The 18108-nt window shown below is 40.5% G+C and overlaps 1 protein-coding gene across 2 annotated transcripts in view; it reads right to left on the bottom strand.

Annotated features, from left to right (window-relative positions):
* Positions 1-3479, bottom strand: part of nck2a (NCK adaptor protein 2a) — a 52439-nt gene extending 48960 nt beyond the window's left edge. Inside the window, exon 1 of one of the 2 annotated variants that reach the window (XM_036975113.1) lies at positions 3373-3479. The gene's annotated coding sequence lies outside the window, so the exon portion shown is untranslated. Of the gene's footprint in view, positions 1-3254 lie in introns of both variants that reach the window. The other variant, XM_021597935.2, reaches the window with a different exon arrangement.
* Positions 3480-18108: the final 14629 nt, after the last annotated feature.

Below are 18108 nucleotides of genomic sequence, written 5' to 3'. Positions count from 1 at the left end.
CAGTTATATATTAATGTGCTCCTTCTCTGGTTCAGGCTGTTGAAGAGCTCCACACTGCTATTCAGTCACTGCAGGCCTCCCTTTATGGTCTAAATGCATGACCTTTACCAGAACTAGAACTCTGCCAAAGGTTAGCATTGTCACATTAAGGTGGCTTATCCATTGAAAAAATGTTATCCTACAAATACCTAGGTATTTGGTTGGATGACAAGTTGTCATTTAAAGTTCATGTGGATAATCTTGTGACAAAGCTTAAATTGAAAATGTATTTTCGTAATAAGGCTTGCTTTCCGCTTAGGACTAGAAAGAAGCTTGTTCATGACACTTTTCTCTCTGTAATTGATTATGGTGACTTGTTGTATATGCATGCAGACTCCTCTGTCTTACAGAGACTGAACTCTGTTTATCATGCATCCTAGCGCTTTATTACAAATGCCAAATCACTCACCCAGCATTGCACCTTGTACCGAATGGTAGGTTGGACCTCACTTTATATGCGCAGAAAGATACAAATGTATGTGTTCATCTACAAAGCCCTTTGGGTAAACTCTCTCTTTACCTCTGTAGTCTGGTCTCCTTCACCACCAGCAGTTACCATACCCGGTGTGCTAGGTGGTTGCTACTTAAAGTCCCCAGGACATTCACAGTATTAGGCAAAACTACCTTCTCTTCTTGTGCATCAAAGGCATGGAATAGTCTACAATCCAAGCTTCATCTAGATACGTTAGTGCTAATGAATTCATTTAAAATATTGATAGAAATCTTACAGAGGAGTGTAAATGCTTTTTTTTTTTAAGGCTGGATCATGTTGTGTTGTATGTTTTAATGATGTAATGTATTGATTGTTGCTACCTTCTTGGCCAGGTCTCCCTTGAAAAAGAGACTCTGGGTCTCAGTGGGCTTTTCCTGGTTAAATAAAGGTTCAATAATGTGGAGGCTGGACACTGATCACGAGTCAGATTTAGTCTATTTGAACAGACATTTGAAGATCATGTAAGGTTAACTATTGAAATCAGTTAATTTTATATACGGATCCATAAATGATCAGATAATGACTACAGATATTCTACATGATATTATACATTTCTGAAAGTGGATTTGTTCATGCCTAAGTATAAAGGCTTAGATATGTCAGCATGTTGAAACATACCCTATTGCGATATCAAAATATTCTACATGATATTATACATTTCTGAAAGTGGATTTGTTCATGCCTAAGTATAAAGGCTTAGATATGTCAGCATGTTGAAACATACCCTATTGCGATATCAAAATATTCTACATGATATTATACATTTCTGAAAGTGGATTTGTTCATGCCTAAGTATAAAGGCTTAGATATGTCAGCATGTTGAAACATACCCTATTGCGATATCAAAATATTCTACATGATATTATACATTTCTGAAAGTGGATTTGTTCATGCCTAAGTATAAAGGCTTAGATATGTCAGCATGTTGAAACATACCCTATTGCGATATCAAAATACTCTACAAATACGTAAGGCGTTTGTCTTGAAGGGAGCTCATCCCAGATAGCTTCCCTGGACTCATAAGGTAGCAGGGAGATTTCTAAGGTCCGGATTGGATGCATGTAGAAACTGTCCCATTACGGAGAATATCCAAGCTCCATATGAAATTAAGAACATGCGTATCCGGATAAATATAGCGATCACCTGATATTGACCCTTTTCTCCCAGTGCATTTTATTTGAAATCAATGACAGCAAGGTACATAATTGTTACCCAGAAATTATTTGATATTGAGGTAAAAACAGCTGCATTGGACCTTTAACAACAAGCCTACAGAGAATGCCAAAACCTGCATTTTACATACCTATCATTGCAATGGCAGCCAACCATGTCACGTAAAAACTGGGTTGCCATGGTGACCTACCTCTCAGAGGGGTGTATCTGCTAGGTGCGGCCCAAAACTACACCTGACCCACTGTCCCAGATACAGAACATTCATCCGCATCACATAAAACTGATCTGATAAGGACAAAAAAAAGCTGATAAGCTAAATTTCCTTATGAGTCTGTTAATCAGTGGAACGGTTTCATATTACTGTCCACAGCACAGAGCTAAATGTGTTAGTTCTGGCATTTATGTGACATTTGCAGCACCGGTAAAAAAAATTGATTAATTCCTGACTGTAAAGTACAATACCTCTCGATGGTACCACTTCACACCTCTGAAAGCCTGATGGAATAACATAAGGGTGCTGTGGAGTGGTGGTGTGAGTGAGTTAATTTGCATAAAGGTCAGCCTTGGGCTGAGTGATGGTTTCTAAACAGTAGCCTAGTAGACAAAAGAGTGGTGGATTATACATTATATTTATTTAGTTGTTTCTGTCATTGCTCTTTTGTCTGGACTGTGTTTGAAAGAAGTTCATTAACCATTCTTCCAGACTGCACTACAGGTTACTACTGTATGTAATCCTTGTTGGCTATCGTAGCCTACAATGTGAAGCTCCTTTTTTTCTGGCAACAAAATATAATTTTCCTCAATGTGTGATAAAGGTTTGCAATGAAGATGGTTTAATTGTCTAAGCGAAGCTGTTGAAGCAAAATGTTCATACCAACGGATATGAGATGTGTGCGGGAATCTAGGTTTTGATTGGATTGTAGACCAATTGTGGGAAAAGGTTATTGGCTACGGGATAGCATTTAGCAGTTCTCCACTTGATGAAACCTGAAAACCACAAATAGACAAAACTGAAAGTAAGAGGAACTCTTAAAAGAAAAACAGCCTACAATGCAAACCAGACAATATTTGGTTTCAAACAGTCGAAGCAGAAGATATTCATTTGTATGAGTCGAATGTTACATTTACACGATATACTCTACTAGCATATTGCAGCCTACTTCTAATAATAAGTGCATTATTTCATGTAAAAAAAATAAATGTATTCCCGTTAACCATATTTAAACAATCCTGTAAAAACGCACATATAGCCTAACGACTGGTGTACCGCCAGTGTGTGGACACGACGACACAGTGACTGAAAGAATCAGAAAGTGACGTTTAGTTTAGTGTTCTGACAAAATGGTCCATGAATATATTGTCCACCTCTAGGCCTTGTACCAAACGATAAATAGGCTTATCTGTATAATGTTTATAACCACTGACTTGTCATGGTTCGCAATGCTACATTTGTGAAAATAAAATGCAGCGACTATAGGCTATAGTTCACGCCACAAACATCACCCGGGGCGACCACACCAACTTTACGCTCAGTTAATTATTTTCTTACCTTTGTGTTCACTCCAACGAGAACGGGGACTGACGAAGCACACACACTCGAACAAGAACGAAAATAAACCGTTTCCACAAACCAGTCGAGTCGTAAGCAAAATAATTAATTCACGTACTTTCTTTGATTTCTCAAAACAATTCCTTTCACGTAGCTGCCTCCACCTCAATTCACTCGACCTAGTGACGTCACCGCTGCCAAAGCAGGCTTGGGGGTGTTGCGTTCATGGCTAGATGGGATACTTAAAACTTGTGTCTATATATATATAAATATATAAATATATAAATATATAAATATATATATATATATATATATATATATATATATATATATATATATATATATATATATATATATATATATATAACAAAATACATTTTATATATATTTATATACAGTACCAGTCAAAAGTTTGGACACAACTACTCATTCCAGGGTTTTTCTGTATTTTTATTATTTTCTTCATTGTATAATAATAATAAAGACATCAACACTATGAAATAACACATAAGGGATCATGTAGTAACCAAAAAAGTGTTAAACAAATCAAAATATATTTTATTTATTTCATTTCAAATAGCCACCTTTTGCCTTGATGACAGCTTTGCACACTCTTGGCATTCTCTCAACCATCTTCATGAGGTAGTCACCTGGAATGCATTTCAATTAACAGGAATGCATTTCAATTAACAGGTGTTAACTGGCGCCGACAGAGAGGGCTGCCGTGCTTCTATCTCTTAGGAAACTTGGCACTATTTAATTTTTTATGTGTTATTTCTTACATTATTAGCCCAGATTTGTTTTTGGTGTTATTACATAGAGCCGAACTATTGCATATCAGAGTGACAGTAACTCACCAGCACTACCAGCATTACGACCAGGAATACAACTTTCCGGAATTGGATCCTTTGTTCGTAGGAGGTGCGCACACCACCCACTGCTTCTGAGTATATTACTCGCTAATGTCCAGTCTCTGGAAAATAAAGTTGACGAGCTCAGGGCAAGGATTTCTTTCCAGAGAGACATCAGGGATTGTAATATACTCTGTTTCACAGAAACATTGCTCTCTCGGGATATACTGTCTGAATAAGTCCAGCCAGCTGGGTTCTCAGTTCATTGCGCAGACAGGAATAAATATCTCTCCGGGAAGAAGAAGGGCAGGGGTGTATGTTTCATGATTAACGACTCGTGGTGTGATAGTGCTAACATACAGGAACTTAAGTCCTTTTGTTAACCCGACCTAGAATACCTCACAATCAAATGCTAACCGTATAACCTCCCAAGATAATTATCTTCGGTTATAGTTACAGCCGTAAATATCCCCCCTCAAGCCGATACCACGACAGCCCTCAAAGAATTTCACTGGACTTTATGCAAACCACATATCCTGAGGCCGCATTTACTGTAGCTGGGGATTTTAACAAAGTAAATTAGAGGAAAAGAATGTCGAAATTCTATCAACATATTGACTGTAGTACTCACTCTGCTAAAACACTCGACCACTGCTACTCCAACTTCCGGGATGCCTACAAGGCCCTCCTCTGCCCTCCTTTCGGCAAATCTGTTCACGTCTCAATTTTGCTCCTCCCTTCCTATAGGCAGAAACTCAAACAGGAAGTACCCGTGCTAAGAACTATTCAACGCTGGTCTGACCAATCGGAATCCACGCTTCAAGATTGTTTTGATCATGCAGACTGGGATATGTTCCGGTTAGCCTCCGAGAATAATATCGAAGTATATACTGATACGGTGACTGAGTTTATCAGGAAGTGTATAGGAGATGTTGTACCCACTGTGACTATTTAAACCTACACTATTCAGAAACTGTGTATAGATGGCAGCATTCGCGCAAAACTGAAAGTGCAAACCATCGCATTTAACCATGGCAAGGTGACTGGGAATATGGCCGAATACAAGCAGTGTAGTTATTCCCTCCATAAGACAATCAAACAGGCAAAACATCAGTATAGAGACAAAGTGGAGTCGCAATTTAACGGCTCAGACACGAAACGTATGTGGAAGGGTCTACAGACAACCACAGACTATAAAGGGAAAACCAGCCACGTCACGGACACAGATGTCTTGCTTCTGAACAAGCTAAACACCTTCTTCGCCCACTTTGAGAATAACACTGTGTCACCAACGCGGCCCACTATGAAGGACTGTGGGCTCTCGTTCTCCGTAGTCAACGTGAGTAAGACGTTTAAGCGTGTTAACCCTCACAGACAACATCCCTAGCCACGTCCTCAGAGCATGTGCACACCAGCTGGCTGGAGTGTTTACGGACATATTCAATCTCTCCCTACCCCAGTCTGCTGTCCCCACATGCTTCAAGATGTCCACCATTGTTCCTGTATCCAAGAATGCAAAGGTAACTGAACTAAATAACTTTTGCCCTGTAGCACTCACTCCTGTCATTATGAATTGCTTTGAGAGACTAGACTAAGGATGATATCACCTCTACCTTACCTGACACCCTAGACCCACTTCAATTTGCTTACCGGCCCAATAGATCCACAGACGATACAATCGCCACGGCACTGCACACTGCCCTATCCCATCTGGACAAGAGGAATAGCTATATAAGAATTCTGTTCATTGACTACAGCTCAGCCTTCAACACCATGTACTCTCCAAGCTCATCATTAAGCTCAGGACCCTGGGTCTAAACCCCACCAGGTGCAACTGGGTCCTGGACTTCCTGACGGGCCGCCCCCAGGTGGTGAAGATAGGAAAAAACACCTCCACTTCGCTGATACTCACCACTGGGGCCCCAGAAACTGAAATGGTCCACTCACACATATAGTGTGGTGAAGAAGGAGCAACAGTGCAAACTTCTACAGATGCACAATTGTGAGCATCCTGTCGGGCTGTGTCACCACCTGGTATGGCAACTGCACCTCCCACAACCGCCGGGCTCTCCAGAGGGTGGTGCGGTCTGCCCACCACAAACTACCTGCCCTCCAAGACACCTACAGGACCCAATGTCACAGGAAGGCCAAAAAGATCATCAGGGACAACAACCACCCGAGCCACTGCATTTTCACCTCGCTATCATCCAGAAGGCGAGGTCAGTACAGGTGCATCAAAGCTAAGATGAGAGACTGAAAAACAGCATCTATCTCAAGACCATCAGACTGTTCAATTCTGTTAAATAGACATCACTAGTACATTATACATAGACTTGGAATCACTGGCAACTTTAATAATGTTTACATATTTTGCATTACTCATCTCATATGTACCGTGCCTTGCGAAAGTATTCGGCCCCCTTGAACTTTGCGACCTTTTGCCACATTTCAGGCTTCAATCATAAAGATATAAAACTGTAAAAAGTGCTTTGAAGAATTGATTGAGGAGACTATTAGATTTGAAGAGTGCTTCAGATCTCTCTTTACTACCGTTACTTTCCAGACAGAATAACGATCTGTACTGGTGACTGATCAACTGGTCTCTTCACTACCGTTACTTTCCAGACAGAATAACGATCTGTACTGGTGACTGATCAACTGGTCTCTTCACTACCGTTACTTTCCAGACAGAATAACGATCTGTACTGGTGACTGATCAACTGGTCTCTTCACTACCGTTACTTTCCAGACAGAATAACGATCTGTACTGGTAACTGATCAACTGGTCTCTTTAACGGATACTTCGGGATTTTAACAATGAGGCCCTTTATCTACTTCCCTGGAGTCGGATGAACTTGTGGATACCATTTGTATGTCTTGGTGTCCAGTATGTCCAGTAAGTTGGAGGTAGTTTTGCGAACCAATGCTAACAATACCTAGCATGCTAGCAGATACCCATAGACTTCCAGTCATTGCGCTAGTGCTAGTTAGCATTGGCTCATGAAACTAGCTCTAAACTTATTTCCTTCATACTGGAGAAGTAGATAAAGGTGCCTCATTGCCAAATTCCCGAAGTATCCCTTTAAGGCATAATTTAATACAAAGGAATTTGCTGGATAAAAGCATCTGCTATGACAATGTAATGTATTCTGTGACCGTCATGCGCTGAATCTCAACCGCCTGAGAAAAACAAGTAGCAGTCAGAACCCTGCATTTTTAGCTTGTTTTTAGTAGTGGTAGTACAGTGTGTAGAAACTTGCCCTCGTCAAGAAAAATCCTATAGGATTTCTTAATTTAATCCATTAAATTATAGTTTGTTGTCATTTGTTCCAGTACAATACAGTAACATTAATTAGAACATTTACATTGATTGGAAACAACAGTTCTATATTATTGTCGGTTTTATTCCACCACAATATGCAAGGCTGCTAGTTAATTTGCAGTACGACCACCAATACAGTACATATTTTTTCAACAAAACACTCACTTGAGTTATTTGATCTGATTTTTTTGGGGTGGGGGGGGGGGGGGGGGGGGCTTTCCCCTTAGAATTCACAGCATCTTTGCAAATTAAATTGTTAGGAACAGTAGCGCAAAGATATTAACATTTATTTAATTTAATATACAGCGCATTTGGAACGTTTTCAGACCCCTTGACATTTTCCATTTTGTTACGTTACAGCCTTATTCTAAAATGGATTAAATACAACATTTTCCTCATCCATCTATAAACAATACCCCATAATGAAAAAGCGAAAACAAATGTATAAAAACAAAAAACAGAAATACCTTAATTACATAAGTATTCAGACTCTTTGCTATGAGACTCAAAATTGAGCTCAGGTGTTCCCTGTTTCCATTGATCGTCCTTGAGATGTTTCTACAACTTGATTGGAGTCCACCTGTGGTAAATTCAATTGATTGGACATGATTTGGAAAGGCTGTTTATATAAGGTCCCATAGTTGACAGTGCATGTCAGAGCAAAAACCAAGCTGTGAGGTAGAGGGAATTGTCCGTAGAGCTCCGAGACAGGATTGTGTTGAGGCACAGATCTTGGGAAGGGTACCAAAACATTTATGTAGCATTGAAGGTTCCCAAGAGCACAGTGGCCTCCATCATTCTTAAATGTAAGAAGTTTGGAATCTCCAAGACTCTTCCTAGAGCTGGCCAACCTGAGCAATTGGGGGAGAAGGGCCTTGGTCAGGGAGGTGACCAAGAACCCGATGTTGTCTCTGACAGAGCTACAGAGTTCCTCTGTGGAGATGGGAGAACGTTCTAGAAAGACAACCATTTCTGCAGCACTCTACCAATCAGGCCTTTATGGTAGAGTGGCCAGACGGAAGTCACTCCTCAGTAAAAGGAACATGACGCTGGGAGTTTGCCAAAAGGCCCCTAAAGACTCTCACACCATGAGAAACAAGATTCTCTTGGCTGATGAATCCAAGATTGAAGTCTTTGGCCTGATTGCCAAGCGTCACGTCTGGAGGAAACCTGGCACCATCCCTACAGTGAAGCATGATGGTGGCAGCATCATTCTGTGGGATTACCTTCATAGGTAATTATCTAAGAGGTTTGGAGGATGGGTGCTCCATATGTTAAGTAGCCAAGTTAACTACACCCTTAGAAAAAAGGAAAACCCTTTTTGGTTCCATGTAGAATCCTCGGTGGAAAGGATTCTACCTGGAACCCAAAACTGTTCTACCTGGAACCCAAAAAAATGTCTACAAAGGGTGGAAAAATCCTTTAGAATGTAATGTAAATATCTACAAGATTCCAATACAAGGATCCATTTCGAATCCAATAGAAAAATCATATCAGATTTGGATTCCCCATTGGAATCATATGGGATTCTATGCTACAGTGTTGTATCTTATAGGATTCTATATGATTCTAATACATGATTCCAATAGAAAAATCCTATCAGATGTTGGAACCAATCTGATTGGGCTCCTATAGGATTCTATCCTATATGATTTTATATACAAGAATATAGAACAAATCGTATCAGTGTCCTGGTCTAAGCACCCAACTCCTCATCACATATGCCCCCTCATATGCCCCCTCGGATTCTATCCTATATATCCTATATAATGCTGTCCTATATGATGCTATCCTATATGATTCTATTCTATATGATTCTATCCTATAGGATGCTATCCTATATGATGCTATCCTATATGATTCTATCCTATATGATGCTATCCTATATGGTCTTATCATATATGATTCTATCCTATATGATTCTATCCTGTATGGTCCTATCCTATGTGATTCTATCCTATATGATTTTATCCTATATGGTCTTATCCTACATGATTCTATCCTATATGATGCTATGCTATATGGTCTTATCCTATATGATTATATCCTTTATGGTCCTATCCTATATGATTCTATCCTATATGGTCCTATCCTATATGGTCCTATCCTATATGATTATATCCTATAGAATACAATCCTAAAGGATAGGCTCCAAAATCTGATAGGATTTTTTGGGGGATTCTAATTAGATTTTTATTTGATCCTATAGGATTTTTTGACTAGGGTGACATGCCACTTTAGTTGTTCTGAGGAGTTATTCTAATTATAGCATTATCACCAAATCTAATACAATAACACTGCAGTAGCCTACATTGAAAGAGAGGTGAGTTTTCAACCCTTGCTCCTCACCTACCGATATATTTATTGTCCAAAAGCGGCCCCATGTGTTTGTAATAAATACTCACACTCATCCCCCCTTCCCACCTTCCTGCAGTGATGCTCGCCGTCTCCTTTTTCGAGTCCCTTGCCTCTTCTTAAAAAAATTAAAAAACTTGCAGTTTTCGCAGGTCAGGTCATGTGATCAGGAAAAACTCAAGACCCTACTTGTAATCCATCTTTACACCAGCGATGGCTGGAGATGTACCAGAACCTGCTATATTCACATAATCAAATGATTCGAAAACATCACAACACTTTTTCAGTTTCTATTGAACCTCAATGCAATTAACTCAGCACCTTTGAAACATACTGATGCCTTTTTGAATTATTCAGTCTCTGCAGAATACACTAATAATACATACACACACTAGAAAGAGCATTTACAATATTTGGTATAATTTAAACCAATGGCTTCAGAGTGCACTGTACTCTTAACTCTAAACAGAGATTTTATTTGTTGAGGGTGGGGTATAAAAAAAGAAAAGAGAAAGAGTAAACCTAATTACAGCATAACAAAGCAAAGTTGGGACCAGCTCACTCTGTACACAATACATCACTGACAGGTATACCAGAATCACTGACAGGTATACCAGAATCACCAACAGGTATACCAGAATCACCGACAGGTATAACAGAATCACCGACAGGTATACTAGAATCACCAACAGGTATACCAGAATCACCGACAGGTATACTAGAATCACCGACAGGTATACCAGAATCACTGACAGGTATACCAGAATCACCAACAGGTATACCAGAATCACCGACAGGTATACTAGAATCACCGACAGGTATACCAGAATCACCGACAGGTATACCAGAATCACCGACAGGTATACCAGAATCACCGACAGGTATACCAGAATCACCGACAGGTATACCAGAATCACTGACAGGTATACCAGAATCACCGACAGGTATACCAGAATCACTGACAGGTATACCAGAATCACTGACAGGTATACCAGAATCACCGACAGGTATACCAGAATCACCGACAGGTATACCAGAATCACCGACAGGTATACCAGAATCACCGACAGGTATACCAGAATCACTGACAGGTATACCAGAATCACCGACAGGTATACCATAATCACCGACAGGTATACCAGAATCACTGACAGGTATACCAGAATCATCGACAGGTATACCAGAATCACCGACAGGTATACCAGAATCACCGACAGGTATACCAGAATCACCGACAGGTATACCAGAATCACTGACAGGTATACCAGAATCACCGACAGGTATACCAGAATCACCGACAGGTATACCAGAATCACTGACAGGTATACCAGAATCACCGACAGGTATACCAGAATCACCGACAGGTATACCAGAATCACCGACAGGTATACCAGAATCACCGACAGGTATACCAGAATCACTGACAGGTATACCAGAATCATCGACAGGTATAACAGAATCACCGACAGGTATACCAGAATCACCGACAGGTATACCAGAATCACCGACAGGTATACCAGAATCACTGACAGGTATACCAGAATCATCGACAGGTATAACAGAATCACCGACAGGTATACCAGAATCACCGACAGGTATACCAGAATCACCGACAGGTATACCAGAATCACCGACAGGTATACCAGAATCACCGACAGGTATACCAGAATCACTGACAGGGAAGGCTAGGAGGATTAGATCTTGTTGTTACAGTGCCTTGCGAAAGTATTCGGCCCCTTTGAACTTTGCGACCTTTTGCCACATTTCAGGCTTCAAACATAAAGATATAAAACTGTATTGTTTTGTGAAGAATCAACAACAAGTGGGACACAATCATGAAGTGGAACGACATTTATTGGATATTTCAAACTTTTTTAACAAATCAAAAACTGAAAAATTGGGCGTGCAAAATTATTCAGCCCCTTTACTTTCAGTGCAGCAAACTCTCTCCAGAAGTTCAGTGAGGATCTCTGAATGATCCAATGTTGACCTAAATGACTAATGATGATAAATACAATCCACCTGTGTGTAATCAAGTCTCTGTATAAATGCACCTGCACTGTGATAGTCTCAGAGGTCCGTCAAAAGCGCAGAGAGCATCATGAAGAACAAGGAACACACCAGGCAGGTCCGAGATACTGTTGTGAAGAAGTTTGGATACAAAAAGATTTCCCAAGCTTTAAACATCCCAAGGAGCACTGTGCAAGCGATAATATTGAAATGGAAGGAGTATCAGACCACTGCAAATCTACCAAGACCTGGCCGTCCCTCTAAACTTTCAGCTCATACAAGGAGAAGACTGATCAGAGATGCAGCCAAGAGGCCCATGATCACTCTGGATGAACTGCAGAGATCTACAGCTGAGGTGGGAGACTCTGTCCATAGGACAACAATCAGTCGTATATTGCACAAATCTGGCCTTTATGGAAGAGTGGCAAGAAGAAAGCCATTTCTTAAAGATATCCATAAAAAAGTGTCGTTTAAAGTTTGCCACAAGCCACCTGGGAGACACACCAAACATGTGGAAGAAGGTGCTCTGGTCAGATGAAACCAAAATTGAACTTTTTGGCAATAATGCAAAACGTTATGTTTGGCGTAAAAGCAACACAGCTGAACACACCATCCCCACTGTCAAACATGGTGGTGGCAGCATCATGGTTTGGGCCTGCTTTTCTTCAGCATGGACAGGGAAGATGGTTAAAATTGATGGGAAGATGGATGGAGCCAAATACAGGACCATTCTGGAAGAAAACCTGATGGAGTCTGCAAAAGACCTGAGACTGGGACGGAGATTTGTCTTCCAACAAGACAATGATCCAAAACATAAAGCAAAATCTACAATGGAATGGTTCAAAAATTAACATATCCAGGTGTTAGAATGGCCAAGTCAAAGTCCAGACCTGAATCCAATCGAGAATCTGTGGAAAGAACTGAAAACTGCTGTTCACAAATGCTCTCCATCCAACCTCACTGAGCTCGAGCTGTTTTGCAAGGAGGAATGGGAAAAAATGTCAGTCTCTCGATGTGCAGAACTGATAGAGACATACCCCAAGCGACTTACAGCTGTAATCGCAGCAAAAGGTGGCGCTACAAAGTATTAACTTAAGGGGGCTGAATAATTTTGCACGCCCAATTTTTCAGTTTTTGATTTGTTAAAAAAGTTTGAAATATCCAATAAATGTCGTTCCACTTCATGATTGTGTCCCACTTGTTGTTGATTCTTCACAAAAAAATACAGTTTTATATCTTTATGTTTGAAGCCTGAAATGTGGCAAAAGGTCGCAAAGTTCAAGGGGGCCGAATACTTTCGCAAGGCACTGTATCATTGGGCTATTTCTATGTTCTTCAATTTCCATGTCCTATTGCATATTTTCTAGAGGTAATGAGGCATAATTACAAAACCTTGTACTACAATAGTTTCATAGAGCGACAACTAAAGAAAATAATTGGTTGATTTATCAAACTAATACTGATGTAGCTGTATAGCCGCGGGAAGTAAGGGTGCAGAGGTTGCTACAGCACCCCCTGAAAAATCAAACAAATCTAAATTTATATTTTTTTCACAAAAGTAGTGCACTGGCCCTTTAATAGTCCTGTATTTGTAGACAGATACAACTGTCTGCAGTGCAGGCAAAACTATTTTTCCAGTCGTCCTCCCCCCCAGACTAAAATAATCGCAGCACCTCCACCTCCAAACTACTACCCTGTGTAGTTGGTGTGTGTGTTGGTGTGTGTGCTTACATGATGACTAGACCGGGCACGCCATAGCACACCTGTTGATTCTGTCCATCCACCCCAGACACGATCAGGACACGCAGGTTGAAATGTCCAAACAAGCTCTGAACCAGCTATGTTCATTTTGGGAAAGGTCGAAACACATGAAACATTCATGAACATAAATTAATATTGATGTAATTGGTGTGTGTGTGTGAGTCATAAAGGTGCTCTCACCCCCCTCAGCCCTCTATCTTGAGGAACCTGTCAGGGATCAACCAATTAATCATAGCTAAATAACTAATTTGGCCCATGTCAACACCTGCTTTCCCATGACTGTATTCTAGTAGGATGTCTTCCATTTCAGACCAACGATCCATCACTGTCAGCAGCTTTTCCAAATCACCTCACTGACTTCTGGGAGTCCAGTGGTTAACTACAGCTAGACATATTGCTTTGGCAGGCTGGGCACCTGTTTTGGCACCAAGGCACCCATATGTCTTTGGGTGGTGACACCCTGTTCCGATGGGAATGACTGACTGAATATGATAGGATTTACTGGACTGGAGGAGGATCCTTCTCCAGTTCCCAGTAATGACAAACGACACATGGCAGAATATTTGAGGTAAAACATTTGAGCAATGGACTGACAAAGGCCACAAAGTGTCCAGTAAGAAGTTAAAATACAGAAAAAAAAGTTAGATTTCAGTTAATTATAACATCCTGTCATAAAGAGCACATGTTCAACTTCATAAAAAAAACAAGTTTCCCAATCTCAATGGGTTATAATTAAATAGAAAATTAAAGGGGCACTGGGATATATATTTTTAGACCAGAGGAAAGAGTGCCTCCTACTGGCCCTCCAACATCCCTTCCAGCAGCATCTGGTCTCCCATCCAGAACCAATCCTGGTAAGCTTCTGAGGCAAGCCAGCAGTGGGATGCAGGGTGGTAGGCTGGGTGGTATGCTGGGTTGTATGCTGGGTGGTATGCTGGGTGGTTTGCAGGGTGGTATGCTGGGTGGTATGCAGGGTGGTATGCTGGGTGGTATGAAGGGTCGTATGCAGGGTGGTATGCAGGGTGGTATGCTGGGTGGTATGCAGGGTGGTATGCTGCTGCCTACAACAAAACTAGAGTTTTACAATGATGGTGAGAACTTGGTTTAAGTGGGTTAAAAAGTTCCTAAAAGTCACAGAGGGTGTAAGGAGGGACATGTATTTTAGCAAGTCTTTATTCATATTTAACATGTATTTAATTCTCCATGTGGTACTAATTGACACTTCCATTTAATATAACAGGCTTTTATAATGCAGTATTTATTGGTGTACAATTTCTACTTAACGTTAACTGCAGTGGGGTGAATCGGGATCTCACAGAGTGTTTCTTGGGAGTCTTAAACAAATGTACTTTGAAACAAAAGTATACACCTCACACACATGGTTATGGTTAACAAAAAATAAGAGACCTGTACCATGTCAGATATAGAGAAGACATGTATTACATTGAGTTTGCATCCCAATATTACACTTTATTTACATCACAGAAAACTGAAATATAACAAAACTGTTTGACATAGAAACACCAAATTTGGGGTATTTATTTGTAAAAAAATAATCTAATAATGAAATAATTAATTCTGAATAACGTTACACCCATGAGGCCACTAGAGGGCGATTTGGTCATTTGACTGCAGGAAAGGACTACAATATCGAAGTGATGCAAAAGGCAGGCATTTCCTGGAACAACCCTTCTCACAATTACTTGGTACTGCAGTTCTCTGAATCATTTGTTTTGGGAAGGACTGGGTGGAATTAAATTTAGCTCAAGATTTAATTTGGTAATTGAATAGTGTTCCAACTAAAGAATGTCTTGTGGCAGGTCACCAAGTGAATGCTCCTGGATAAGGTATCATACCACATCAACTCAGGAAACAAAACCATAGGACTGATATCTGATAGGTACTTCCAATTGATGAAAGGGGGTACTTCCAATCCCTCAACAACAAAAACATTACTGGGCGAAGTTTAGACTAGTAACATACTGTACTTGATTGCTCTGATTCAGAGATTTAGAGTTGACTCGTGATCAATGCAACGTCTCGGGACTGTCCGGATATGTGATAGTGTGCACTAAATTGGAGCGTGCCACTATTAGGAGCAGATAAAGTTTATGTAATTCAAATGGAACTGAAAAACTGCACTTAAACAGAGTTTGCCTACATACAGTCAACAGTTTGGAACTATAAGAGTGTTTCATTCTGTCATGAGATAGGTGAGGATCATTAGTGTGGCCCTATGTGACAGCCTGGACTTTGACTACAATATCCACTATGAGCTACACATCAAAACAGACCAGAATATTCTGTAACTCCATACCTACCCTCAGACCTGTCATCACTCCACTTATATGTACAGCGAGATGGAGAATGGGGATTAATATGAAGGAGAATAAAATGGTGTGAAATACCTCTTTGAGTAAAACATCAACCACTCTCCCCCCTATCTCAGACTCCTCTTCTATATCTTACAATACCACCATTGCAAGGGATTTCTGAGGTCAATGTGTCTACCCTGGTCCTATTCCTGTTCTGAGGTCTATGGGTCTACCCTGGTCCTATTCCTGTTCTGAGGTCTATGGGTCTACACTGGTCCTATTCCTGTTCTGAGGTCTATGGGTCTACCCCAGTCCTAGTCCTGTTCTGAGGTCTATGGGTCTACCCCAGTCTTATTCATTTTCTTGGGTCTATGGGTCTACCCCTGTCTTATTCCTGTTCTGAGGACTACGGGTCTAACCCAGTCTTATTCCTGTTCTGAGGACTATGGGTCTACCCCAGTCTTATTCCTGTTCTGAGGACTACGGGTCTACCCCAGTCGTATTCCTGTTCTTAGGACTATGGGCCTACCCCAGTCTTATTCCTGTTCTTAGGACTATGGGTCTACCCCTGTCTTATTCCTATTCTTAGGACTATGGTTCTACCCCAGTCTTATTCTTGTTCTGACATCTATGGTTCTACCCCAGTCCTATTCCTGCTCTGGGGAACTCTTAATAAGATCGTCTTAGAAAGGTACTCCAATATGAAACCACAACCCTCCAAATCCCATCCATCAGCACCCCACTAACCCCATTCTGTAACCCACATCTCCAGGGATGGCCTCAAATGATCACCTCCTGTCTCCATCCCCTCTGTGGGTTATCAGGAGGGGATCCCATGGCTGTCCTTGTGCAGATGGAAAATACCGGTTCATTTTGAGCTCTAACGTCAGTGAGCTCCTCTGGTTGCAGAGGCTCTACGCCAATATAGTGTGGCTGTGTACACATATGAAGCAACCAATAGGATCATGTGAATGTCCGTTTCAGGACGTCATTGTAAATAAGAATGTGTTCTTAATTGACTCGCCTTGATAAATAAAATGTAAATAAAAGTATGTAGGAATTTGGAATCTAGAGTGCACTGTAAAAGGCTCTGTTGAAAGTCTAGTTGCTCACACAAAACACTCATTCATGGAGGTCTTTATGTAAAATTGGTCCCCGAGAATGGATAATATTGCATATCTGACTACACCAAGTCCAATATTATCAACTACAGTAATTGAACAATTTCTGCAAAGAACATTAAATCGAGAAGGGACTGACTGGAGTCAATCAATGGAAAAGAAGGGAAGTTGATATACTTCACTGGCTGTGCATGTGTCTGTTTTGATTCTGGCCCACTTACATAATGTTAAGGTGGTTGTCTTTTCTATGTCCAAACCGTATCTGTCCATCACACATGACGATATGCCTAGTTAAACAAAATAAAAAAAGTAATGTTATTGCGAGAACAGGTCAAATAAGCCAAGAGGAACGACAGTACATCATTACTTTAACACATGAAGGTCAGTCAAGAACTTTGAAAGTTTCTTCAAGTGCAGTCGCAAAATTCAAGCACTATATTTTGATTTGTTTAACATTTTTATGGTTACTACATGATTCCATATGTGTTATTTCATAGTTTTGATGTCTATCCTATTATTCTATGATGTAGAAAATAGTAAAAAGAAAGAAAAACCCTTGAATGAGTAGGTGTGTCCAAAAGTTTGACTGCTACTGTATATGAGAAGCACATGAGACCTGTAATATAATTATCAAGACCAGGCCTTTCTTCAAGACTCTGAAAAGCATGAAATCAAAGTGAGTGGAACTCAGTAGGAAAGTTACTTAGTTAGGAAAAGCATTGTCAGTCAGACAGCTGTTGTTATGTTCCTGGGGGCTGATTCTGACTTTCTTGGAAATCATTCATCAACATCTATGGGAGACTTAAGAAAATTGGAGTCAGAATACTGCCCCTAGTCAGTGAGTGAGTGCTTCCCATCAAAACAAGTAAACAAACAACTAGATCACCGAACAAAGAGACCATCAAATAGACAATCATCTAAATAGGCCACCAATAGGGCATTGAACAAAGTAGGCATCACGCAAACAAAGACACATGACTTCAGAACATAAATTGTCACACGCTTGTGGCCACCTTTTCTTCAAAAGTGATAAGGCATTGGTAAAATGTGACCGTGTTTTAGCTCCAAGAAAACAAGACTAATTAGCTGATGAGAGTTAGGTGGTAGGGTTATTTTTCA

This window comes from Oncorhynchus mykiss, chromosome 3 (assembly GCF_013265735.2).
Source record: "Oncorhynchus mykiss isolate Arlee chromosome 3, USDA_OmykA_1.1, whole genome shotgun sequence".
Taxonomy (NCBI): Eukaryota; Metazoa; Chordata; class Actinopteri; order Salmoniformes; family Salmonidae; genus Oncorhynchus; species Oncorhynchus mykiss.
This window is presented reverse-complemented; position numbering and strand designations above follow the sequence as displayed.